Source organism: Opisthocomus hoazin, chromosome 5 (assembly GCF_030867145.1).
Source record: "Opisthocomus hoazin isolate bOpiHoa1 chromosome 5, bOpiHoa1.hap1, whole genome shotgun sequence".
Classification (NCBI taxonomy): domain Eukaryota; kingdom Metazoa; phylum Chordata; class Aves; order Opisthocomiformes; family Opisthocomidae; genus Opisthocomus; species Opisthocomus hoazin.
The window spans coordinates 49,709,099-49,734,521 of NC_134418.1; the positions used below are offsets into that span (position 1 = coordinate 49,709,099).

General features: G+C 40.6%; 1 protein-coding gene across 3 annotated transcripts in view; it reads left to right on the top strand.

Annotated features, from left to right (window-relative positions):
* Positions 1-504: 504 nt before the first annotated feature.
* ARHGAP24 (Rho GTPase activating protein 24) overlaps positions 505-25,423 on the top strand; it is a 259,532-nt gene continuing 234,613 nt past the window's right edge. Inside the window, exon 1 of one of the 3 annotated variants that reach the window (XM_075421196.1) lies at positions 505-534. The gene's annotated coding sequence lies outside the window, so the exon portion shown is untranslated. Of the gene's footprint in view, positions 535-718; positions 871-25,423 lie in introns of those variants that run through there. The other 2 variants (XM_075421197.1, XM_075421195.1) reach the window with 2 other exon arrangements.

Genomic DNA, 25,423 nt, shown 5'->3' on the forward strand with positions numbered 1-25,423 from the left:
CTTGTACAGGTCCCATGGAGACCTCCGTCAGATAGAATCCTTAGTCCTCCTTAAACAGACCATGGTACTAAGTTGCGGAGATGCCTGCTGTTGAAAGTAGACGAGTCAAGACCACTTAAGAGTGTGTTTAGCTGACTGAAGAAGGATCACAGGCAAAAACAGAAAGGGGGAGAGGGGGCGGCAAAAATCCGTGCAGGGTAGCAGGGTGTCTCTGTCAGGTGGCGGCCGTCTCCTCCGCGTGCAGCGGGAGAGGAGCCCGACGGAGCCGCCACTGTGTGCGTGAGGTCTCCGGCAGCAGCGCCGGCCGTGCCTCAGCCCCCGCAGCGCGGGCCCCGCGCGCGGCACCGGCCGCTGCCAGCACGGCGAGGCGCTTAACCGGGGGGTCCCCGGGCACCGCCGGGATTTCCAGAGCCGCCCGGGGAGGGAGCCGGGTCCCCCCCCGGCGCCCCCGAGCCGCCAGCTGCCAGTGAAACCCGAAACCCAGGGCTGCGGCGGAGGGCCGGCCGTGGAGGCCGTTCCAGCTCCTCGCACTCGGTGCGTTTACGCGCCCAGACGCGCGGGGCTGCTCGCTCTGACTGCCGCGGCGGCTCCGGGCGCGGCCGCTGGGCTTTCCCCGGGGCGGGCGGTGCTCGTGGTCGTGGTGGCGGTGGTCCTCTGTGCGCACAGAGCGCCTGAGCAGTTGGGAGAGGGGAAAGGAAAAGAAACTTCTCGGTGCAGACAAGCTGGAACAAGCTGTCACTGTTTCCGAATTTGTCTTCAGAAGCCGCCGCGTTTACGGGTGTGAATATCGACCCTGCTTGTGGAAGGTAGGAGCCCGGGGCAGTTCTGGAGCTCTCGCTGGACTGGGCCAGCCCTGCAGCTAAAGCCAGGGTAGGTAGCATCGATGCAGGTTTTGTCTCGGTGACAAAACCGTGTGGTCTTTGCGGGACGCAGCTGCTGCCGCTGCGGACCGGGAAGCAGCAGCTGTCTGTGTGTGTTACGGCCGCTCTCGTCTGCCGAGGGGAGTGTGTGTAGGCATCTTTAAGTGGTGGTGTGTTCTTAACAGTGTTACACACTTCGTAACAGGATTCCCTTTTGTTAGTTTCAGGGTTACAAGCAGAGTATGTGTCGTCTGACCACCTGTTGACTTAAATACAAGTAAAAGCCCTTTGTGCTTTCTGCGATCTCCGTGTTAATGTTCATCTTTGGATTTGTGTTGGTTGTCTTGATATCTTCCTCCTTCTACACAAATACCTGTAGCGGGCTTTCAGAGATAAGGTCCTCACTGGGACAGACTTTACAATATGGACTTTGGTTGTAATCACAAATCTTCAGTGGATTTTTAGAGCTACTGAGTGGATTTCTTTCTAAGGTAAAGGAGTAATTGTCTTCTGTTTTTTCCTCCATTGGGCTTGTATGGTGTATTTATCTTTCGTAGCAGTAACATGCATGTATGTTGTCAGTTTTGGACTTTTCTTCTTTCAGCAGAGTGGAGAGTAGTAAATAATTTATGTTTGATTATGTTAGAAACATCTTTACAACAGATGACAGCAGGGTTTTTTTAGTTAAGTACCATTGTCCTGTAGAGGTAGAAATAAGAAACCAAATTAATTCCCTGTGTAGCATAGTGACTTCATAACGCTGAATTTGTCTAATATTGATCTGAATTCTGTTTGTCTGTATTAAGTAGCGTGGTTGCTGGGAGAGAGTGGTAACTCTTACTAGATCAGCAGGTATTTAAGATGCTGCTAGGTTAAGTTTTTCTGTTGCAGAGCAGTTCTGTACCTGGAAGGTGGCAGTATCTTCTGTATGTTCAGGAGAGAAATATTCCCTGTGAGGTAAGAATTAAGGGAGAGAGATTTATCAATACAAGGGGCAAAGCATGTCCTAGCTAAAAATCATTTAAGTGGCATCTTGTTCCCACAGAGGGCATGCAGAGTTACAAGCAGAGGTACATTAAATTAGATAGGTTTAGTCTGGAATAAATAGTGTGCCCACACACACAAAAAAAGCAGCTCCACAGTAAGCAAAAAATGTAAAAGCTGTGTAGAAAATTCAGCTAACAACATGATTCTGTGTGGAAGGCACTTCTTCGCACTGTATGGCAATGCGCTTCTGGGCACAAGTGACAGGGAGGCTGTAGGTTATACATTTAAGACATGTGCCTCTCTTGTGCTTGCAGGCTGGTGTGTGAAGATCACTTTTACTGGTGGTCCTATAGCTGGGTTCAGTTCTCTGAAGATGGAGTTTAGAAAAGTAGAAATGAAGATCCCTTAGAGGAAATTGCCTTGCAAGTAATCGTTTGAGGTCATGTTTTCAGAAGGAACTAGAATAGAAAACCCCTGCGAGCTACATGTGTAGCTGTAGTACACAGGCATCTCTCAGGACCTTTTAATCGCTTGCTGCTTGATTCAATATCTATTGTTTTCTTTTTTTTTAAACACAACCAGGTGAGGAAAAAAAAGGGGGAGTTGAAATTCACGATGGGTAGTTTGAGGTGGTTTGCATCCTGTTACCTTTAGCTGTCTTCTCTGCAGCCTATTTGGTGCTTATTGTGACCTGATGGCCTTTGGAAGTATGCTTTATTCCTGGACCTTTATGGCTTCAGCTTGCTGTCTTTATATTGGGCAAAGGTAATACTTCACATGATTGTTTGGTTTTTTTTTTTTTTTGATTTAAAAAATAACCTCCTGGGACAGTGTGTGACACTTTATCATATTGGGGTGGTATTTGTGTTGTAAACTGTCCTGCGGGTGAATGAACTGTGTGTTAGCTTTCCGCCTGGAAGAAAAAGAAAAGGTTGTCTTCTGCTGGCATTCTAAAACAAGAAAAACACTGAAGGAGAATATCTGGTATAGGTTTCTTCGTTCACTGACTGGGACTTGACTTTCTGTAATATTGAGGACTCCAGGCAACACAAGTGGCTGATGTTGTTGGACGATAACGAAATACACAGCTTTTTATGAAACTTGTTACTCCACTGCCAGTCTTAGGAAGAGTAGAAACTTAGAAATACAATAAAGACCAAATTTCAAGCTTAGATTCTCTTCCTATATAGGAGACTGCAGACAGTGCTAGTGGTAAGATTTGGTCTATGGTAGTTTGTATTATTATGCTAAGAGCAAGGATTCAAGTTAGAATTGTTTTTTATAGTTGTTGCCTGCATGTATTTAGAAAATTGATTAGGTTGCTTTTTTTTCAGTTGGGGGAGAAAAGGTGACTCAGTTCTATAGCACTCAAAAGGGTATGAAAATACCAGACATCTCAAAGATGGGTGTACTTTAGCTTCAGCAGCGTAGCAGACATCAACAAGCCCTGTGTTGAAACAGATAAAGACTCTTCACCTGCAGAGATGTCATCAAATGACGCTGAAATCCCAGGCTTGTAGTGGCAGGGAGGGCACACAGCCTTCGGTGGCAGCAGTACTGTGGGAGCCAGGAGAGGCTGCCTCGCCAGGCCACTGTGCATGAGCTCCTGAAAGCAGCTGGATGGTGTTGGGAAGCAGCTCACTGTGGTCCCTGTGGTGTCCCAACCTCAGCAGGACCGCCAGCAGCTGATGCATCCCAAGCCTCATGCTTTTGTTGTCTTCACTTTCAGTAGATAACCCCAGGATGTGCATGCAAGCCAGCTGTGGCAGCCAAGTCTGTACATGGCTGATCTTGGTGTGAGGAACTGCGTGCTGACAAACTTCTTTGTATTCTGCAGCTTCTTGTGCATTTCCTGACTCTTGCCTTCTGCTTCACCATTTTGCGAGTTACATTTGGGGGATCAAAGTGTGGATGGTTAGGACTGGAGTGAAGCTGTAAATTGATTTTTTATTTAATTGATTATGAATCCAAAATGAACCATAAGGGTCCTTGATTAGCTCCCATTATGAACTAGATCATTTGTTTTCAAAAAATATCCTGTTTTACTATCAGAAAGACACTTGATAGACTCTTGATGCTCTGCAATATATTCACTTGGGGTAATTATCATCAGTATTAAATTGTGTGCTTTACTACTTGTTTTATTTATCTGTCTTTAACTACCAGCTTAGTTAGCTCTGGCTCTTATTAGCCCTTTGTGTGTTTAATAGCTTTCTCTATCCAAATTTCTGCTCCCTCTGGAGTTATTATCTTGTTCTTTACCTTCTGTTTATAGAAGTGGAAAATAGAGATACTTCATTACATTCTCCCATCCTTTAGTTATTCCAGCCTTCTTTAAATGGTTTGCAGTTTTCCAAAATGCTTCTAGATGTTTGAACACCAGTGCTGGAGGTAATTCTTAGGGTGCGGTCCTGTGAAATCCAGAGACACAAGGATCTTTATACTTTCTTTTTTCTTGTTAAACAGTCTTGTGATCACACTAGAGATGCAGCTGTTGTGTTGAACTGGGACCTTGGTTTTTCCTTCAGGAGGATGCTCTCAGGTACTGTCAGTTCTTCAAAACTTGTGTGTCTGCTGGGCAAGAACACACAGGCTGGTGCACAGACAGCTGCCTGTCAGTCACATTTCCTCTCTGTAATTAACGGCTTTCTTGGTACTTGTCACCTGCAGAGTTTTTCAGTCATGATGTGTTTTTTTTCTTATTATTTCTTCCAAGTCACTGGCTAAACTGCAAAATGAGATAGTTCCCCTGACACTAGAGAGCACCTGCAGTATGGTGCTTTTTTGTTTATGGTCTGGTTTTTTTTGTTTATGGTCATTTTGTCTGTTAACTGTTTGAATTAATTTTGTCTGCCTGGCTCAGCTTTTGTTTCATTGGACTTTCCTAATGAAAATGTCATGTTCCACCAAGTCAGAGGCCTTGGAGGAACACACGAGCTCAGTACTTTAAACTAGAACAAACTCTGTTGTTTACTGTTATACTGGTTAGTTTGGAGGGGCTTTCATGCTCTATGGCTCAATGAGGCAAACTTCAGCAATTCCTTGGCAATATTTATATAGTTTCTTGTCATGAAATACCTTTCATTTCCTTATATTTAGTTCTGTGGAATTTTGTATAATAGCAATTATGATTAGTAGGTCCTTACCAAAGACATTTTTGTCTGTTACTTCCAAGAAGTAACTGGTGTGTTCCCGTCGTCCTTTACCCACATCTGCCTTTGCTTTTAGAGAATCTTAAATTTTAACTGGACTAGTGTTCTTGGCCTGCCAAATTGAACAATCATGAAGTGTTATAAAAAGTAGAATGCAAAAACCCAGCAATTTGCCTGTATATGGGAGGCAGTAAGATCCCTCAAGATGTCACTGACTGGGAGAATGAAACATGCTTTCTCCTAGGTTAGTGTGGTCTGGGCCAACATGTGCTGGCTATTTCCATATTTTGAGCTATTTCCCTGTTTTGCAAGGATGTGAAGTGCTCCTTCTATGGGCACAGAAAGTAGCCTTTCAGTTAATCCTTACTCAAGTTACCCCACTTCAGCTCCAGCAGCAGCAGCATCCTGGATTTTCTGTAAACTGCCTTTCTAGCTGTTTCTTTAACCTCCCCCAGCTACCACATCCCCTGCTGTGAGAAGACAAATGTGAAGAAGGGTAGAGGTGACACCAGGGGAGTCCCTTGCTGCCTGAAAGTGCTAGTAGTTTGCAGCTTAAGCTGGAAAAGGTCTTAAAAAGGGTGACAGGAATGGTCAAGGACACAGCACAACAACTGTCCAAGAAACAGTGGAGCAAGAAGGAACTTTTCAGCCTGGCGATGACTGAGAAAGCAGCATTAATGAGTGGCAGGGAAAGGGTGAGCAGAGGCCAATTCTTCCCTTATTTTCGATTACAGGAATCCCAGGGTGTATCCAGGAGTGATGGTGGCAGGCTCAAAACAAATGAAAGAAGGTAGTACTGTACACAAGATGTACATACAATGTAATTAAGATGCACAAGTACCTCCCAGAAAATGTTGTGGTTAGTAAAGGGAAAACCCAGTTTTATGGGGTGGCTACCTTAAAATATTGTTGTGTGCTGGTCTTGGTTATCCTGCTTGTCCTTGAGATTTTACTTTATTCACAGTGGGAGATGGGATGTTGGGCTGAGTGGACTCTTTCTGTCCCATGGTAGCCATCCCTTTGTTCAGTTTTGACCCTCTTTTATTTGGATGTTACTTATTTAGGGGAAATCTGATGTCTGATACTGTGTAGCTTGATGGAAAGGAGCTGAAGGACCACAGCAGACCATTGCTGTACATGAAGGCTTGTCTTCTTCAGCTGGAAATGTGTGGACATAAGGAAGGATAAGAGCTGGTGTTGCAAAGCAAGTTGTTATGAATCTTTGTGCCGTTGGTTTTTTTAAAGATCACAACCTTGTTTCCAGGTAGCACTGTGGGGATGCGTGGCTACAGTCTTGGAGGATGAGTGTTTAGAAAATGAATCACAATAGCGAATCACATGAATTCAAGTGGAGCAGACCTCCTGAAGCATGCTATGGCTCACTCAAATAGGGATTCTTTATCTACATACTCTGCTTGATAACAAGCACTGTAGAGGTGGAAAAAGCAGCAGCTGAAGTGCTACCGTGCCTTGACAGTCCCAGTGAGCTAAATGACTTTTTAGCAAAAGGGAGATCACTACAGTCAAGGGTGACTTAAAGTATGCGTAAGGCTCCACTTGAATTGCTTGAGAAAGAAAAGTGATTCAGAGGCTGCAGACAATGAGCTTTGCTTCTCGTTCTTCAAATCCTACTCTGTAGATCAGCTTGATGTGGTGACTGCCCCCCACGGCCAAAATGGCTGATAATGCTTTCAGTATTTGGGGGAAGAAAGAAGTTTCAGTAATCCCTAAACCTTGACGAACTCTGCTTTCTACAATAGCTCCAAGATCTTGTTGCCACCATGGCCATGTGTATTTAGAACTGGCTACTTTAATTGATTGTTACTGCAATGGAGTGCTAATCATATTCACCTTACCTATGTGTGCTTGGACTGGGAAATAAGAATTGCAGTTATTGTATAGCACAGAGCATGATAAAACTCATTCTTAATGCTTCCTGTTGGTGCGTAACAGATCACTGCAATTTGAAGACAAGTATGTGAATGCAGACATGTATCTAGGAGATGAAGACAGACTTCTGGAAATCTATTTATTTAATGATATCATTGCCTAATTATCAAAGTATTGTCTTGGAAAGTGTGCTGAGTAGTTTGGGGTCTTACTGTGGTGGTTAAATGTGAGATAATGATGAAGAAAAAGCTGTGCTGTATATCTGTATATAATAAACTACCTACCATGGTACTTTGGTTGTGTACAAGAAGTCAAAGCAAGCAGCCTATTTGCTGTATAGTCTTTTATGCGGTGGAGCCTCTAGACATTGCCTTCAAGGGTCTGGGTTTCTGGTTGTTTTCTGTGTTTGTGTGTCACCATGGTGTGCTGGTGTTGAGCTTTTACCGCTTATCCACGATTGAGCTCAAAATTGCATCTCAGATGCACGGATAGTCACTGTGGTTATCCACTACGAAGTGATCTTGCAAAACACAAAAGAAGAAATCCTGGATGCTAGAAAGAAATCTTACCTCTTACAGTTGCAATATTTGTGCAGCTGTTCCCACAGATGTTTCTTTTTTCTTCTTTTTTGTAAATTTCTCCTAAGCAGCAAGAAAAACGAGGGAGAAATGTTAAATGACCTGCCTGGAGAAAGAGAAAACTTGAAATGCCTTTTAGTTTGGAGATAGTGATGTACCTTGTTTTAAAAGGACTGTGAATTCTTACTTTATGTTTGCAAGTACAAAGCCTGCTTAGGCTCTGTATTCAATAGAGCTAAATGGAGGTTTCCTAAAATGTGACCTTTACAAATAGGCTCTGAGAATCCGAATCTCTCACTATAGTAATTGGGGATCTTAATAGCATTGCTGGAACCCAAATTGATTTGATCTTGGTAACTGCAATGTAAAATCTTTGAGTTCAGAAGTGAATAGGAAAAGTCCTGGTCAAAAAGCAAGTTCTGACAGAGTTCTGCAGTGTAGCTAAGAAGAAGTCTCAGAATGAAAGCATAGTAGCAACTCCTCTCTCCTCCCCTGCAATCAATAAATGATCTCAAGACTGGGGACTAATTTTGTTTGTATGTATTGCAAAATAACATTCAGCGTCCACTGAGACAGGTTTATTTACTGTTCTAAGAAAAGCAAATACAATTCCATTATATGGCAGTGGGAAGTCTTGAAGGTGCCATTTTAAATACAATTCAAGTAAAAATTCATCGAAAGTCAATAAATTAACTGGAATGTAAAACATTATTAACTTTTGATGTGTGATGCTGAAACCCCTTCTACTCCTAGGAAAGTACAGGGCTCACAGTGGAGTCAGTTAACTTCATCTTCTAGAAATGTATAATAAATGATATTTAGAAAAACATACATTTGTATAAATAGAGATCTATGTCTTGATGCCAGCAGGGTTTCTTAGGTTGCGTTTTTCTCTCGGGGGGCACAAACAAAGTAAGCAGGAAGAAGCTCTAAGAAGGCACATTGTAAATAGTGGTTTTGAGCAATGAAAACTTAGAAAAACAATATATATCTGTCTGTAAGCAAAAGAGACCTGGTGCTTTTGGGTTGTTTAGTTTTCCATGTGATCTGGTATGTGTGTGGTGTCGGCTGCCTAGACTTAACCAACCATGCTTCAGTCCTCCTTTTAAGAGAAAATCAGACCTGACTTTGTGTATTCTAGTGAAAATGAGAGAGCAGACTTAATCTCCGCACATAAATGTATCAGGCGGGTAAACATCAGGGAAGGAGTAATACTATTTTGGGTGATAATGCAGGAGTAGATTGGTGTAGACTGTCTATGAGTGTGCTGGGATGAAAAAAAATTACTAACAAGAGTAAGGAATTCCCAGGTAGGCTTGGGACTGCTGGGTTGGGAGTGAGGGGAAATATTAGAATAGCTGTTTTGATGGTGCTTTTTCACTATCTGACAGTAACTGTGTTGCTGGCTCCCATGGGGCTTCAGAAGCTGGGCTTAATGAATTGGGAGGTCCTTTCCTGTCCTGCCTGTTTGTCATGTGTGGACAGTTGTAAAAGAAGAGTCTAGTCCCTAACCATAGGAATATTTTACATGTATTGTAAGATGTACCAAGGCAAAAATATAATTGACAGCAAATCAACATGCTCACAGCAGGACCCTTATTATTTTCACTGTGATGATTCTGTCCTGTAATGAGCCAACTATTAATTCATTTCTGGTAACTTTACAGATTTTGAAGAATTTACTGGGTTTTAGCATTGATGTTACAAACAATTCTGGTCACTTGCCATGATGATTTGACTGCTGATTTGGTCAGCTGTTACTGGTAGGCTTCATCACATTTAGAAATGGTTGTTGACTCTGCCCTTTGCAGTGGTCTATGGGGCTTTGTATGGAAGTAACCACGTTAGTCCCTTCAAATGCTGCCTTCTGTCAGGCATAAGGGGAGAGGAAGGCTTCTGGGAAGGAGCAGGGCCCAGCTGTAATGATGACTGTAAACTGAGGAGCTCGGCACAGTTTCTTATGCACAGCACTTAAAAGTATCTTGCAGTTAGCTGTTGAGTCCTCTCCTTTTTAATATGTGCTGAATTTCTACGTGTACCTCTTGCACTCCTGCTGTCAGCCTGGGCTCACAAAGCTCACAGTGCTCTCAGCTGACACCAGGAAAGGACTAAAGCAGCCGGTTGAACGTGCACCACATGGCATGTTCAGTGTCAAGACTATTTATCATGTAATGAGATTAAGCCCTCGTACTGCACTGCCGTACAATGCCAGCTCATGCAGCTCCTGACACCCTTCCTTGGCAGCTGGGAAGGTGCAGAACAGGAGTTCAGCATAGGGGTGATTCTCTGCTAGGATTAGAAATAAAATCCTAAATGCTGAGATTCCCTTCAGACATTTGCATGTTTTTTGATGGTATCGCTTCCTGGGACACTGCTTCAGAGATCTTCATCTCCCAGCATGAACAAGAAGGCAGTAAAACGTGAGTTTTGCCATTTCTTACTTTCATATGGACTACTAAAAAATGGTATCTTAGCCAAAAGGATGTGATAGTTATTGTTAGTCTATATATGACTGTGCACTAAGTGTTCTGCACCTTGCTTAGGTGTCCAGTAAATAATGAGAAATTACTGTACAATACCTAGTGGAAATACCCAGTAAAGGAAATAATTTCTGGTCTTCACTGTTATACCAAATGCTGAATGAACCCAGGACAATGAAACAATAAAGAAAAGGTCATGCTACTACACTGGTGGGGGAAAAACTGGAATAAGGGGATAAAAGCAATGCTACTGAGAGATTTCAGAGGGATATGCCTTTGCGGTATTTCAGTTTCTTTTCTGACAATGTGAAAAACAGTTATCACTGAGGTGTTGCGGTGGACAGGTAGGTATGACAGGGGGGAGATCCGATTTCACTTGCAGACCAATTGTCTGATAGTGCTGCCGGACTGCTAAATTGTAGACCAGTCTGTTGATAGGTGTGGAAGTGTAGCATGAGAAGCTAATTATTTCTCAAACAACTAGTCAGAAAGTTTTTGCATTTTTTTGTCTCAGAGTTCACTTGCCAAATGACTTACACCTGCCTTTTGGGTCTACCTTATAAGCCTTTATTACCTTGAGACAAGAAGAATCCTTAGGTGTCTGCTTTGAAAATAGAGAGGTGCTTATGCCTCCTTTGGCAAGGGCAGGTCTGTGCTGCTGGGCTGTGCACTGAGCCTCCAGCCTTGTTGGAAGGGAAAGGAGGGGTCTGTGTAGAAGCATTCATAGTTCATAACAGATGTTTGGTAGGTGGTGATACTGCTCAAAACACACAGCTGGGCTGCAAGCCCGTGGTGTCCCATGAGCTTAGACTTCTGAGGAAAAGTTAGCGTTGGTAGCTTTGCTCACCATTGTGGCACTGCGACATATGTCATTAAGGAGCTGAATACTCTCCTCTGCTTTATAGCTGCAGTGTCTTAGGCTGGTGGGATTGTCTGAGTACAGACCAAAATTGAGTGTCTGGGGCCTGTGATACGACTCAGTTATGATGATACTTTGACTTAGATCATATTTATTTTCTAAAGCCATAAAATACCCAACAAACCTCCATCCAACATGGCTGTCAGGGGAAAAAGAGTATGGTAGCTGTGATTTTCATTTTTTTCACTGAATGGTTTGATTTTTGAGCTGCAGGAACATTTCTCTTCTTTTTGTACTTTCTTATTGGACAAAAAGTTTAGCATTTTCTTCTGAATCTTGGAGGTGCCACATGATGGACCACTGTGTGTGTGACAAGTCAGTAGGCTGTTCAGTTTCCTCTGTCACTTACCTTAAATAGAGAGGTATAATGTGAATACAGTGTCACGTTCCTTACTGATTCATAGCCTCATTGCACCTTTCATCCCTAGCTGGGGATGAGAGGTCCACTGTGAGATATGGTTTGTATGCATCTTATTCAAAGTCGTCTTGAAGTACTCGAAAAATCCCATGATACCTCCTGTTAAATCTACACCTTTATCTCATGGAAAACTTCCCTTTGCATGTTACTGACCTTTATGAAGTCCTGTTCTTTAATATGCATGGTGCACATGTCTGCATCTTTATGTATTGAAAGACAGTGTTTGTTTTCAGTTTTCAGTTCTCAGACTTACTAAGTCTGAGATGGAAAGGCAGATAAGATAAAAAAGAAACTGTTTTACTTGAAGAATGGTCCATGTCTGCCCATTTGCAGTTACGGCATGTTCACATAAAAGAAAAGGTGGACCATTAGCCAGATCTTCCATTCAAGGGATATTTAGTAATATCAACAAGGTAAGGTAGTCTGGGATTTCCAGAAAGAACTGCTCTTCTGCCCATCTCTTTTACGTATGTAGAATTTCTACTAGTTAGAAGTTGTAACTTGCAGTGCCTATACCTGAGTGTCTTGCATTTACCCATTCCAGTGCTTTTGAGAAGAAGTAAATAAGCAAGATAGAGTAGATCTTCCTTTATATCCCTAGATAAGATTTATTCTTGCCTTTGACCCACATTTTAATGATTTCAAGCAGTAAAGAGGTAATGTTGCCCTGGAGAATAACCAAAGGCATTAGGGAATTGCCTAGTAGCATGGAAACCAAATAGCAAGCATATCTAAAAATCTGTCTGTATGGGGAGATTATTGATGGTTTCAGCCAGTATGTGTTGAATATCAGATGTGGTATAACAGTACAGCTGAAAGGATGCATGCAGACTTATGGATGCTAACTTGGAAAATATTAAGTGTGGAGCTGGTGGTAGCAAGGTCCTTTTTAGATCATTGTGAAGCTAATGTCTGTGCTTAAAAAATAGGATGAAGACTTGAACTCAGAAACAATCTGTGTGTGCTACTGGAAGTCTGGAAAAAGTAGATTTTTTTTGTGTGTGTGTTTTCAGAAGAATGCAGCAGCATAGCTTTTTGGCATATGCTATAGATGACTAGCAATGAAAGGGTTGAAGTCTTTTTGCAAAAACAGAAAGATGATTTATTAGAAATGTCAATAAATAAATTATGGAGCCTAATAGGCTTGTTAAACAAGCTTCTTGGTTGGGTATGTTTAAAAGCAAGGAGGCTTGAATGGTTCTTCTAGTTTATAAACTTGGATGCCTAGACAGATTGCTTGGAAACTGATATGAGCAAATAGTTTGTTCTGAGACTCATTGAAGGTGGAACTGTTTTTTGGCTACTCGTCATTTGCAGAATTTTTGAGGCTAATAAGGTAGGAAAAAGTAAAGTAGCGTGGAAATCGTGACATGATCCTGTAATTTCCCCCCCTTTAAAAGTAGCGTGGAAATCGTGACATGATCCTGTAATTTCCCCCCCTTTAATCAGCCTATTAAAATTTTACAGAGCTCTTTAGAGAGTGGTTTTAAGCTGCAACTTGTCATATTTTTGGTGGTGGTGATGATGAAACATCTCTGGAGAAAGACTGGGTGGTTTTGCTGAAAACTTATGTGAAAATATATTAGTTTTGACGAAGTTGTCATCAAAAGGTCACTGACTTCCAAGATGGTGTTGGTGAGACAGAAGGTACTCATTTGCCATCCTGAGACAAAAGAGCACAGGGTATAATTGCTGTTTGGTTGGAGTGATCTGAGTTTTTGGGTTTTTTTTTAATACTACAGGATTTTTACTGACCCTATATATATGCCATGTTGTATATAATATATATGGTATATCAAGTAGTATAATAAAATCGCCAATTCCGTAGGTTTAAATTATGTTTGAAATGAAAAACTAATGTTTTGCTATCAGGTAGTATCTCTCATTAAGGCCTTGGTGCTCCATTGTAATATTAGAATGGCTGATTGTTTTGGTCATGAATTTTGTGAAATAGTAAAGTAAGGTGCAGAGGTTGAAAAAATTTCTCATGGTAGGTGTTCTAGAGATGGGAGAATAATACTAATATACATTCAGGTAACGTACATGGCACATGTTTAACACAGGAGAGGGCTCTGAGAATTTCATGGACAAATTTTAGGGTGAATATTGTTCCTTGTATGTGGTGAAATTGTGGGTCATTTCTGCTGAGCATCTCCTATCCTCTCTACATAGCAGTATGTTTGCTTTCAGACAGGTTCTTAAAAATTGCCAGAGACCTTAGAAAATTGGGGACAGTTAGATGTGGATACTAACGTGCCTCCACAGCACTTTTAGAACTTACTGTCATTCAGTATGTCGACCTGCTGCAGAGGTTAGTATCAGCAGCTCCACAAGCCATACTGTTTTACCAATGTAGTTTGACACGGCGTTCTTTCAAAAAAGCTGTTACAGTTGAACTTAGTACTAAGTGTTGCTGACACTGTCTTGGCATTCTGTTTGCATGAGGGATCCGGTTCATGACCTCAAGATATAGCTGCTGTGGACTTTTGATAGCTGATGTAATTTTTCTGCAAACCAAATAAAAAGGACTGAAAAAGTATTGCTGAGAAAAGTGCAGCACATACCAAGAATCAGCTAAACATAGTATAAGAAACAAGTATAAAGCCAGTAGTGAGTTGAAAAATGTGTGTCCTGGGTTTGGCCAGGACAGGGTTTATTTTCACCAGAAGCCAAGAGGGGACCCAGCCGGACAGGCTGACCCCACCTGGCCAAACAGAGCAGGGTATTCCATACCATGTGCCGTCATGCTGGGTTCGGGCTGGGGGGAGCTGGGTGGCGGGAAGGCAGTCGCGGCTCTTAAACTGCCCTTATGCGGACCCACCAGTTTTTGCCCGTTTCTTTCCATTCTCCTCCGCACCCCAGCGGGGGGAGGGGCGGCAGAGCGGCCACGTGGCCCTTTTGCTGCTGGCCACGGCCAAACTATAACAATGTGGAACATAGTTTTATGGTTATTCCAGTTGTTTGTGTCAGTCTGCAAATTGAAAGAGGAAAGCTTCCTGCAAACAGTCATGTAGTTCATGGAATATAAATTATTTGATTTGTTCACAGGTAAAAATATTTCATTATTACTGCGGTTTTGTCCATCACACATCCACAAGTTTGTTCATATGCTTAAATCCTTGGTTTTGACCTGTACAGGGCAGATGCTATCTTAGTAAAAACCACTGTAAATATGGGATGATTTCTTCATATACAGTTGAAATAATTAGGGGTGCGGGATACTAAGGTGTGTTTTCTTGAACTGCTCTATTTTCATGAATTCAGAACCACGTTTGACATTCTCAGCTTGATGTGAATCACGCAAACCTCAAAACATGGGAATCTGAAACAATTTGCAGTAGCAATACTGACAATTCTTTTGATTTAAACAGTAAAATAAGCATGTCTTCAGAATATATATTTTGTGTTTATGTATAGGTTCCTCATGAATAGCTTTGGGTTTATAGACTTGTAGTCATCAGGATGATGATGATATTTGAATACTATTCAGAGCATCTTTTTTTAGTACAGATTTGGATGAAGGCATAGAGCATGGAAAAACTGAACTTGTGTCAAATGGTGTACACACATTTCTGGCTCTGAGGAAATGGGTTGATACAGGAGTAGTCCTCACGGAACACTTGAAGGCTTTTGCTGTGCAGTGAAAAGGTGATGCTCATTTTGTTCTCTAAACAAGGGACTATTTACTCATGCATGCAGTGTGAAGGTAGCTTTGATGGTTTACATTGATGCCAGTGGATATTGCTGATGTACTTCCTAAGCAGCTGATTTGCTTGCCTGAGTGAGCCAATGATTATCGTCTTCCCCTTTAAGTTGTTGTTTTTCTTCTTGGTGTTTGCACCCTTCAAACATTTGTGGAATGTTTTGTGTTCTTCTCTTGGCTGTCATGGTGTCAGTCCAACCAAATGCTTGTCTTCATTCCTCTGCCCTGAATGTCTTCCAAGCTGTCTTTTTTATTTCCAGTGGAGAAAAAGCAAACTTGGTAAATAAGCTGATGATATGTTGATATGATGTATTATTTTCCATATTGAATTGGAAAGCAAGTTTGCAAATAATTTGTTACATATTACCACTGGTAGGGAGCTGTAATGAAGAAAGAGATCTGTGTTTACTCTGTGTTTGTTTCAGGCTATTTTTATCAGAGAAGCCAAATTGTGTTTTTCAAATGTGAATCTTGCAAGAAATAGACCAGAGTTGCAGTATCTTCTCTGTTTGTTCTTTATCCATCAGATGTAATTCTTGCAGTTCTCATGAGGATCAAATCATCTTACACATCTTAAAGGCAGGTTTCTATGCAAGAACAACCACTTCACTGCCTTAGGAGGGAAAAATACTGAATAACTTTGACAAAGTCTGAGTTTTGTGAATTGTTCCATCACTTCCAAATTACCATTATCAAAGCCTTTTATTCAGGGATGCTAGGACACCTTGCTAAGGATTCAAGCTTTGAATACTTCCTTGGTAAAAGGTTGGTTGCAGGGTTGCTTGAACGGCAGGTTCTTATGACAATCTGGACCATAAGATGAATTATACCAGGATGCTTCCCAGGTCCCAGATGTGAGATATCTTTTGGGGTACCCCCGATCCCTCAGCGGTCTCTCAGGAAGTGTCACAGTGCTGCGAGAGCTGCTTGTGCCCTTCCTTCCTTACAGCAAACAGGAAGTAAAATTCCATGGTGAACCATAATAAAGATAATAAAGCAGCTTTTGTTTTGGAAGACTTGTGTTGATATCTGTTCCTCTTAGAACTAGTTTTGATTTTTTCATTCCATTGTGTGCTATGCTGCTTATCACAGGCTTTTTGGTTTTGCCACTTCTGGTTTTTTTTGTATATGTAAACTACAAGTCAAATAACTTTTGATTAAAGTTTAGCATATCTAATGCGTATTTGCCAGAGAGAAGAACTGGAAGTCATGTTTAAAATATTTTGTTTTCATAATATCCAGATGTGTCTAGACTTCCTTTTTATGCCTGTGGTGATGACATCTCAGTTTTCTTCTTTTTCTTTCGCTTCGTGTTCTTCATAATTGAGTAATTCAAAGGATAAACTGTGGCTTAGTCCTCCATGTAAAGTGTGACACAGGGACATGATCAGGTTCCCTTCAGCATCTGTTCTGAATTGAAGTCGCATTCTGTCTGCACAGAAGAGCTGTTGTTAAGGGTGGGTATGTCACCTTTTCATACTGTTGGATTCCTATTTCTAGGAGTTTTGCAATGATCCAGTTGGGTGTTTTATTGAAGACGGCTGGTCAACAACTTCCCAAAACGCTTTCCCACCAGAAAGCACTCATTCAAGTAATTGTAACCATTAGTGGGAGTTTATCACTTGCATGATTTTTTTTTTAATTGAAATACTGCATTGCTTGAATTTGAGACCATATTGTAAACCAGTGTCTACTGTATGACAAATAATATACTATGTGTTGACTTTTAAGATATTGGGATGTTTCTGAAATGATGAGTTTCAATGAAAAGTAGGACTCAGATTCAAGTTTGAGATGAGAAAATATTTTGAAATGTGTATGGAGTTTCTTGAGAATGTGAAGTCAAAGGTTCAGTACTGTCTGGTAGGAATGTGGTCATAATTGCATTTTTATCAATCTTAAAATGATGCTATTCATCTTCTCAGGAGTTGTTATGCGTACTTGAGCTTATACGTGAATTTGGCAGTAAGTCACATACAAAGATTTATTACTAGGTATTAACTTAAAATGATCACCATGATAAATGCCTACTACTTTGTTTATATTGATTTAAAATTCTATATAAATATTGCCTCTGTAATACTGTGAAAGAGTTGCCATCTGACAACTCACTGTCTTTTTTTTTTTTTTCCTGCTAGTATCTCATTATCTTCTAGATGCAAAGAGCTGGTTGCAATGTCTTCTTCAGACTTTCAGATGTCTCTTGTAATTTCTGTGTGATGGCACAATAGCTGTAGGCTGTGGATATATAGCATCAGTCGTGTGTTGGTCGTTAGGTTCATTAATCCCCCTGACAAAAACTGACTTCTTCAGAGGTGATCTCATCCTCACTTTAGGATGGCTTTGGCACTGAAAAGATTACAATTGGGCCCTAAAGTTCCCACTCAGGTTGTGGTTCCCAGTTCCTTTTCTGTCATACTCTGGTTATATCTTGCAGAATTAGCGATCTGGAGCAAGTATCGCTGGGAGAGTTAGGTGCTTCTCTTGAATGCCTATTTCAGACTCCTTCTACAAAATAGTTGGTGAATGTTTCAAGGTCGCAAAATCAAGTAAAATGGAGAGGTTATGGCTGTACTGCTTTATGTGATCTCTTCTCCTCCTTCTGTGCATTGTTTTCAGTGAAAGCTCCTTCACAAAATACTCTAATATGGACTTCTGTTGCACCATTTTCTGCAAAGTTCTGTGTACTTATGACTGTGGTAGATGTTGTCGGTCTTGTTACAGGACCAGCAAATCAAAATGCTCTCTTGGTACAGCGGACAGATCTCTTTTGGTCGCAAAAAATGTGTCTTCTTAGCTCATTACCCTTCTTGGGAAAAATGAGCTGTTTAGAATGGACAGGAGCATTTTCTTACACTTTTCTTTACAGTGTACAGGTCTGTTTGGGAAGGGGAGTGGGCAGTAAGTAGAGACTGGTTTTGGCTTTGCCACTGCCATTTGAGAGAGGCAAGTGGAGTTCTTCATGACTGCCTTTGCCCTACCTCACTTACGTTTCTCAGCTGTTGAACCAGGTGTAGAGTTGTTAAAGGCTCAGCACAGCTGCACAGCTCTGCCAGTGTTGTGCTTGGATTGCCTATGTAGGTGTTTGTGCAGGAAAAGCTGTGTGACTAAGCTGGATAAAAGTAGTAGTAACTAAATCATTGCCTAGTAAATTCCTGGGAATGTATTTTACTTGTCCCCAAATATTTACAAAGGGACTGTTCATTTGCCATTTTTGAGCAGAAGAAAATAAATTGAAGTAAATTTTAAAAAGTGCTGTTTAAGGAGGGGGCAGGGGGAAAGGAGATGATTTAAAATCAATGGTTTTAACATACACACTCTTCCTCCACCTGCAGTTTTTTGGATCCAGAAAATGAACCCAGGCCTCTTTCCCATTCATACTAGTTATTCAGAATTAGAAGCTTTACAGGTTGTTCAACAAGCTTTAAAGAACAATGTGAATTATTGCAAAAGAAATTTTTCAATTATTTGCTTAGTGAGTAACAGTAATAAGACATGTCATATTTTTTTTGAAAAAGTAAAACTGTTTCCTGGATCTTGTCCCATTCTGCCAAAAGGAAACATTGGTTGGTATCATCCTGAGGGATAACTTTGGTGCAATCTACAGTAATCGGATAATAGTGGTGAAAATTAATTAGAAGTAGTTCTCTTGGTAAATTAGCTCTACATATTTTGCACTTAGCTTTAAAACTGACTGTATTCTTCAGCCAGTCACAGTAATTAATAATTTTTATAAATATGGGCTGTACAGGATTTTGGATGCTCAGACACTGAAAAGAATCTGATCTGCTCAGTTTTTGTGAAAGATGAACCAGATCCTTAACTTGTTACTGGGGAGGAGGGGGTTTCAAGATCAAAGCGGTGGTGTGTCTCAAGGACTCGTTTCTCTTTAAGATTTTGCCAGGAATGGATTCCAATATTTCCCCGCCTTGCCAAACAGTAAAGCAGCTTTTGTGGTTGTGAGCTAGGTTAGTTACAAATACTTGTTTGTAATTCATCATCTGAGCTATGAATTCAGTAGAGGGGCAAACCTGAGAAGGTGAAGTGATTGACCTTGTTTTGATTCCTACCAGTTCCTTATGAAAATTAATTTATCTAAAATGTATGAATGAAGCAGGTTATAGGTTAACTGAGTTGTATGTCCTGCATTTCCGACAGCTGCACTTCCTGCAGTAACATTGTACTGGACCAATTAGTTAACGAATTTGCTGAATGCATGCTAATCTGCCCAACCTGAAGATGTTGCTTGATAGACGTGCCATTTGAAAATACAGTTTCTAATATCATCTGACACTAGCATCATGGTATGTGCTTCCGGGGGCCATCTGTGCTTTATCCAAAGCAATCTCTGGCTGTGCAGCCTCTGCGGCGCATTTCAGCTCTTGACACCTCAGTCGAGAGATGCCTCAGTCCAAGTTTGTCTTTCATCTTGCATTTGACAAGTCCAGCAAGGCCGTCAATTACAGTAAGATAGATATGCTATTGATAGGACAGTGCTCTAGTTGTCTTGAATACTACAGGTGATGTAAGAATGCAACAGATATACCTAAACCAGAAACAGATTTGCAGTTTTCTTTTTCTGAAGCCAACCAGTACTAGGTGTAATTGCCTTCTTCACAGCAAATTTATGTTGCAACATGTTCTTAATAGAGACAGTTGCAAGAGCCTGCATAGGCAAACTCTCAAGAAAAAAAAAATCCAATGGAATTGGTGAGTTTTGGTGAAGATTCTAACTGAATTTATTTGTATCTTTCTTGCAGTTGGAGTTGCATGAAAAGCAGGAAAAGTTGACAATGCACAGATAAGTTTTCAACAGTATTAAAACTGAGGATTTTGGAAATAAACTTAGGCAACTCATTCAGTAGCTATACAGAATCTGTATCAATGTGAACACAATATCTGTATGGTTAGATGGTAATACTAGTGATACTATGTGTTTTACTCATGTGAATAGTCCCAGTGAAGTGTATATATGTCTGATAAGAAATATTTGACACTACTTGAACACCAGAGTGTGTGTGTGTGCTTGGAAATACAGTGGTAATGGTTGAACTTTCAGGCTATTCACAAATTTTTTGTGGCCCTTAAGCCAGAAATAGCTGCTCCTTTGGAGATGTTTCAAACATATTCTGTGTAAGGACTAAAGCATCAACCTGTAGCAAGGATAGACAATTTTCTGAATAACTAGCAAGTACAAGAGAAGAGTATCACATGAAAAATTTACATCCTACTCCGAAATGTCAAAATGACTTACTGCAGAGCTTACAGGTCAAACTAATTCCTATCAAACTATGTACCAAAGGATAAAGCATTAGAAGGGAGAATTCATTCATCATTAAATAACTTCTAATATGTAGAAGTATTTTCAGAATTGGGAAAAAAAAAGGGAATTTGGGATTTAAATGTGTGCTTTTAATGTTTTGGATTCAGTCAATGTTATGTTAATATTCGAGGCAGATGATCTTTAAGGTCCCTTCCAACCCTTACCATCCTATGGTTCTATGACAAACTAAACGTTGAGGAAGCTAAACATGTACCCTGGTTAAACTTGTGTTTATTGCCTGCAACACCAATTAAAAGAACAAAGGCACCTACACATGGTGGAGGGAATGGCTTCTTTTTGCAGCAATAACCAAAAGTCGTATTAGCTATGGACATACAGAAATGTTCCTTATATGCTGAGGCTATTCAAAGGTTTATCTTCTGGTGACTGAGACTGAGGACTGCAAGTGCTTGTGCTTTCAATTTCTCCCTCAGTTAAGTATCTTGTAGGCTTTGGCCTGTCTTGGGGGTGTTGGGAAAATGATAGATTTAGTCCTTTGGTCTTGGGTTTCCTGGGGCTGCCAGTACTGAGAGGTGTACATTCTTTCCGCTTTTGTCTGATTTCCTCCCTTTGAAGCGAAGATCAGGCTTCCATTGAAAGCAGAGGTTGTCAAGATACATGACACATGAACATCTGACTTTATTTGAGGGTACATGAAAGGCTTTTATGACTTTCTTTTAACATTTCTCTCTTATAATATCATCCAAAATCACACTATGAAGTTAAATCAAATAGTAGTAGTTACTGCCTAGATTCCCTGTGCGTTGTAGGAAGCTAAACGCTTTATGTACAGGATCTTTCAAGGCCTAGCCGAGATTTCAGCTGCGTTGTCTTCCATATGTTTGGAAAAAAACTTTCATCATCTGCATCTAATTTAGTGGAGAGCTAGAATGCCGGAAACGTATTTTTGTTCTTGATGAAATACAACTGCAAATGCTTTGTGAGTGAAACATCAAATTGGAGTGGTTCCTCAATTTGTGTAAAGTGCAGAGGATTTCTAGATTCTAGCTGCTTTTATCTATTTATAGGTTATGGTCCATATTTCTTTGGTGTGGCTTTGGCCTACAGGGCTCGAATGAGCCAGTGCTGAAGTCATCAGGTTAGCTGTGGTTCGACTTAGCTCTTAGTGTAGGGTAGAGGAGCCCTGCATCTGCTCAGCTCTTGCTGCATGTGTTTGTGTGATGATCTAAAGTCCTTAATGAGCCATCTGCTTCTGTATGTTTCTTACACATCCTAACAAAAGACACCTGGTCATGTTTTATATGTTAATATCTTGTGCTTACACTCTTCAGCTGGCCTTGATTCAGGAGGTGATAGATGATAGTGCTCTATTACAATGCCTAGTCACAAATAGCAACTGAATTAACAATTTTATTTTTTGTTTCACTGAAGCACGTGGCAAGTATCATCATCCTAAGAGTCAAAGTGAGTTGGTGCTTGTAAGCATTGATGTGTTTTGTATGTATTTTGTCCAGATTCCTTCACCAGCTTATTGCCAGGGAAGCTGGATGCCTTCTGCAAACAAAGTAAGTCTGACATCTGTTAGCTGTGCTTGATTGTTTTTCTCTCTATCAATTCTGAAAATTGTACGTATAAAGCTATTTTTTATTTCTTTGAAACTTCCAGGTCATTTGACTGCTTTGTCAGGAAATGCAAGGTCAAAGAATTGTTTTTGGTGAGCCTTGCTGTTTACTCTAACAGTTCTGAAGCGGCACCAGCAGTATTTTGTCTTCCAAAAGACAATGGGTTTAGGGGTAATTGAAAACAAAAAAGTGAAGATTTAGAAAAGCTTTTCCAGAGCTAATGTAAAAAGGGAGCTTGGGTCACAAGAGAATAAGCAGGGCATCTGTTCTGCAGACTCCCGAAGTACAAAGTAAGAAAACCCAATTATTGCTGCAAAGTCATCCATTATTTACACTGGCTATTCTGTGGTTTTTTTCAAAAGTTAATAATATTTTTCCATTAGTAAATGTTGAAATATTGTCTTGAGAACCATTGTGTCTGTTGGAAGATAAGTTGAAAAATCTTACTTTGTCTGCATTTGTTCTAATTAAACTTGGTTCCTAAATTTAGGTAAGTGATGAATCAAGCTGGTATGAAACAGACAACTTTGAGCAAAAATTACTTCCTGTGGGGCTGATATCTAGAATGTTTATCTTCCAACGTGGAAGAAAGAGTTACCTTTCAAGTCATTATTTTATCAAGAGTAGATGAAAAAGTAGGTGTAGTTAGGGTTGCAGATGCAGAGAAAAGGGAAGTCAAGTATGAAGTTACTAGAAGAATAGATTAATTGCCTTACTTTGGCTTTTCTGCAATGTCTGTTCTAGAGGTTGATTGTAAATACAAGTCCTTGGGAAAAAAATGTACATAACTGGTAGTTTTAAAATAATAAAAGTCACAGTTGTAGCTTTTATCCAGCTCTACTGTGCTGGCTTGCATATGGAATAAACTGTAGTGCTGATTACTGTATTTCTCTTAGCAGTCACCTCACGTAATTCATGCTTTCCAGAATGCACCTTATTCTGCAAAAATAAATCTTCAAACAATCTGTGCTTAGGCAAGTAAAGAGCTGCTTGAATTTGTGAGGCACTGGTTTAAACTTCTGTTGGTTTCCTGCACTGAGAAAACATGTTGCTTTTGAAATGCAGGATGGTGTTGGTACAGGTTATAGATAACCTGAAGATTACAAGTGAGGAAAAAAAAGATGTCCTTTCCTTCTTTCTGAAAAGAAGTATTTTTGAAATTGCTGTTTTGACACCAGCTGTAGATGGCAGAGGAAAACATTAATTATTGTAGGAGAGGAATTTGATTTTGTCCAGTTTTCCTTAACCTATAGCCACCAGAAAGCAGAGAAAGATAAGACAACTCACATATGCATTACTCAGCGCTACTGAAACTCCTGGAAGAGCAAAACTGCAGGAACATGAGGATGAATGAGGAGATAAACAGTTTGCCTAATAAGAAGAGATCAGTAATACAGGTAGGAATTCGTGTAAAACAGCACTTGATAATCTTGACATCTCTCTTAATGAGGACAATAGTGTATAAAAGACACACGTGATAGTTAAGTGCAAGGAGCTACATTGCATTTTATTTCTGTTACTGTTCTCCCTCTTTTTGTCTATTCAAGTCCTGGACTGGAGTATGAATTAGGTCAGTGCAATTCTATTTTCTGTCCTTTTAAGATATGAATCCTTGTTCATACATACCATTTGATTTGTGATCAAGCTTCCTTGAATTTTATTGTTATGAGCATTGCATAGCAAGTATATCCCTCACAGCTTTATGGTGAGTTGATTAGGCTGGGAAGGCCCTGTTCATTCTGATGTGGAAGTGATATTCTATGCATAGGAAGGACTTTCTGTTGTATTTCCTTCTTTCCTTTATTATTCTGCGTTGTTTACTGATTAACATTGGCTGGCTGATTGTATGTATCACAGAACTGTTGTGGTTTCTCATCTCATGATGACAATTTTTTAAAGACTGGTGTTAGCAAAAGGCTGAAGCTTAAAGAGCCGAAAGGAGAATCACTGGAGGAGGAATGCCTGTCTGTCATGTTGCAAGAAACTGCTTTTCCACTTGAGGTGCAAAAGGAAGAGTAGCTTGCATCCAGACCAAGAATGTATTTTCCTGCTAGTCAGGAGCAAGCTAACTGCATGGTACCACAGAGGCAAGGACTTCAGCCAGCAGCATTGCTAGAGCCATTAGCACAGCAAAATGAGCACATCAGCCTGGTGCTCCTAGTCCTCAAACCATGCATGCTTGACAAGTCGATGACTGTTATCTGCTGTTCACATGGATATTACAGATACAAGCTGATGCAGTTACTTTCTCCTGTCCTGTAATTTGTTGCTTCTGATGGCATGCTGCAAACGGGAGTGAGTTTTATTCAGTCATGATTTGAGGATGTGAATTGGAAGGACAGGGAACGGGGACGAGAATGGCGTACTGTTGTTAGCTAGCTGAGCAAACTAGTAGGTAATTTACAGAGACTCTCTTGACCTTAAGAGCGCACTGTTTTGTAACTTGATGTGTTAGCCTGATGACTGGTGGCTTTCAGCAACTCTCCAAGAAACTAGTGTCGTTCAAGAGTTATCCTAATGTGTTCGTTTCCCTGTTGATTTGTTACAGTGAGCAAATTTTTGAACGATGAAAAAAAAAGCTGAAGTGCGATGAGTAACTTACATTGTCACAAAAAGCAAATGTGTCTGGGAGATAAGCTGGCATTGTTTTCAGTGCTAGTGCTGAAAACTTTTCAGAATTAAGCACCAAGTGTTGTAAGTATAGCTGTGAAGAAAAGGAGGCCTATGTTAGTGAGGAAGATAGTGCTGGATCTTTCTGGTAGTGCTACTGAGATGACCTAGCTCCAGATCCATGTATACTCTTTGTGACTTCATGCTGTAAGGGATCAACTCAGTTAAAATGAGGGGTAACATGAGTAACACAGGTAAATTCTGCACATTCAGGTTTGTAAAATAGAAGCCTCAGCAGTGAGGGGTTTTTTTCCTGTTTCATATACAAACTAGAGAAATCTGTTCATGGGGCTCATGTTTCAAGATGTACTTGTCCATGGCAGTAGTTGCAGGCTTGTGAAATCACAGCCATTTAAATGGAGAGAGAAAGAAAAATCAGGAAAGCAACAGTGCAGAGCGGTGGTGTCTATCTAGAGAGATGGGCTCGTTTTTGGGGGAAAGCAGCAAGGCCTCTCTGTTTCTTTGACTACAGTAATGTGAAATAGTTAATGCCCTCTGAATGTAGGTGATAACCTCCTTTCCCTTGAACATTCTGATATTCTGCTCTGCAGATAGTACTAATATAGAACGCAAACTCTCCTTATTGTAAAGGGATTTAATAAGAGAAGGTAGATCATGTTGATTTGTTCTTAACATTATTTTACACTGTTGATGAGCTCTGTCATTCACAGCAGGAGGAATTTATATTCTTAGGATACCTTGCCTCTCTTAAAGTAGATGCTGAGTAAATTGAACTATGTAAATATTAATATGCTTATCACAGTTTCAGAATAGCTGCAGATTCAGGACCTGCCGTCTTTGGATTCTGTTCTGCTTTTGTGGCCGTTTCTCTGAAGTGTTAGTCCTAGTTAATGCAGCTG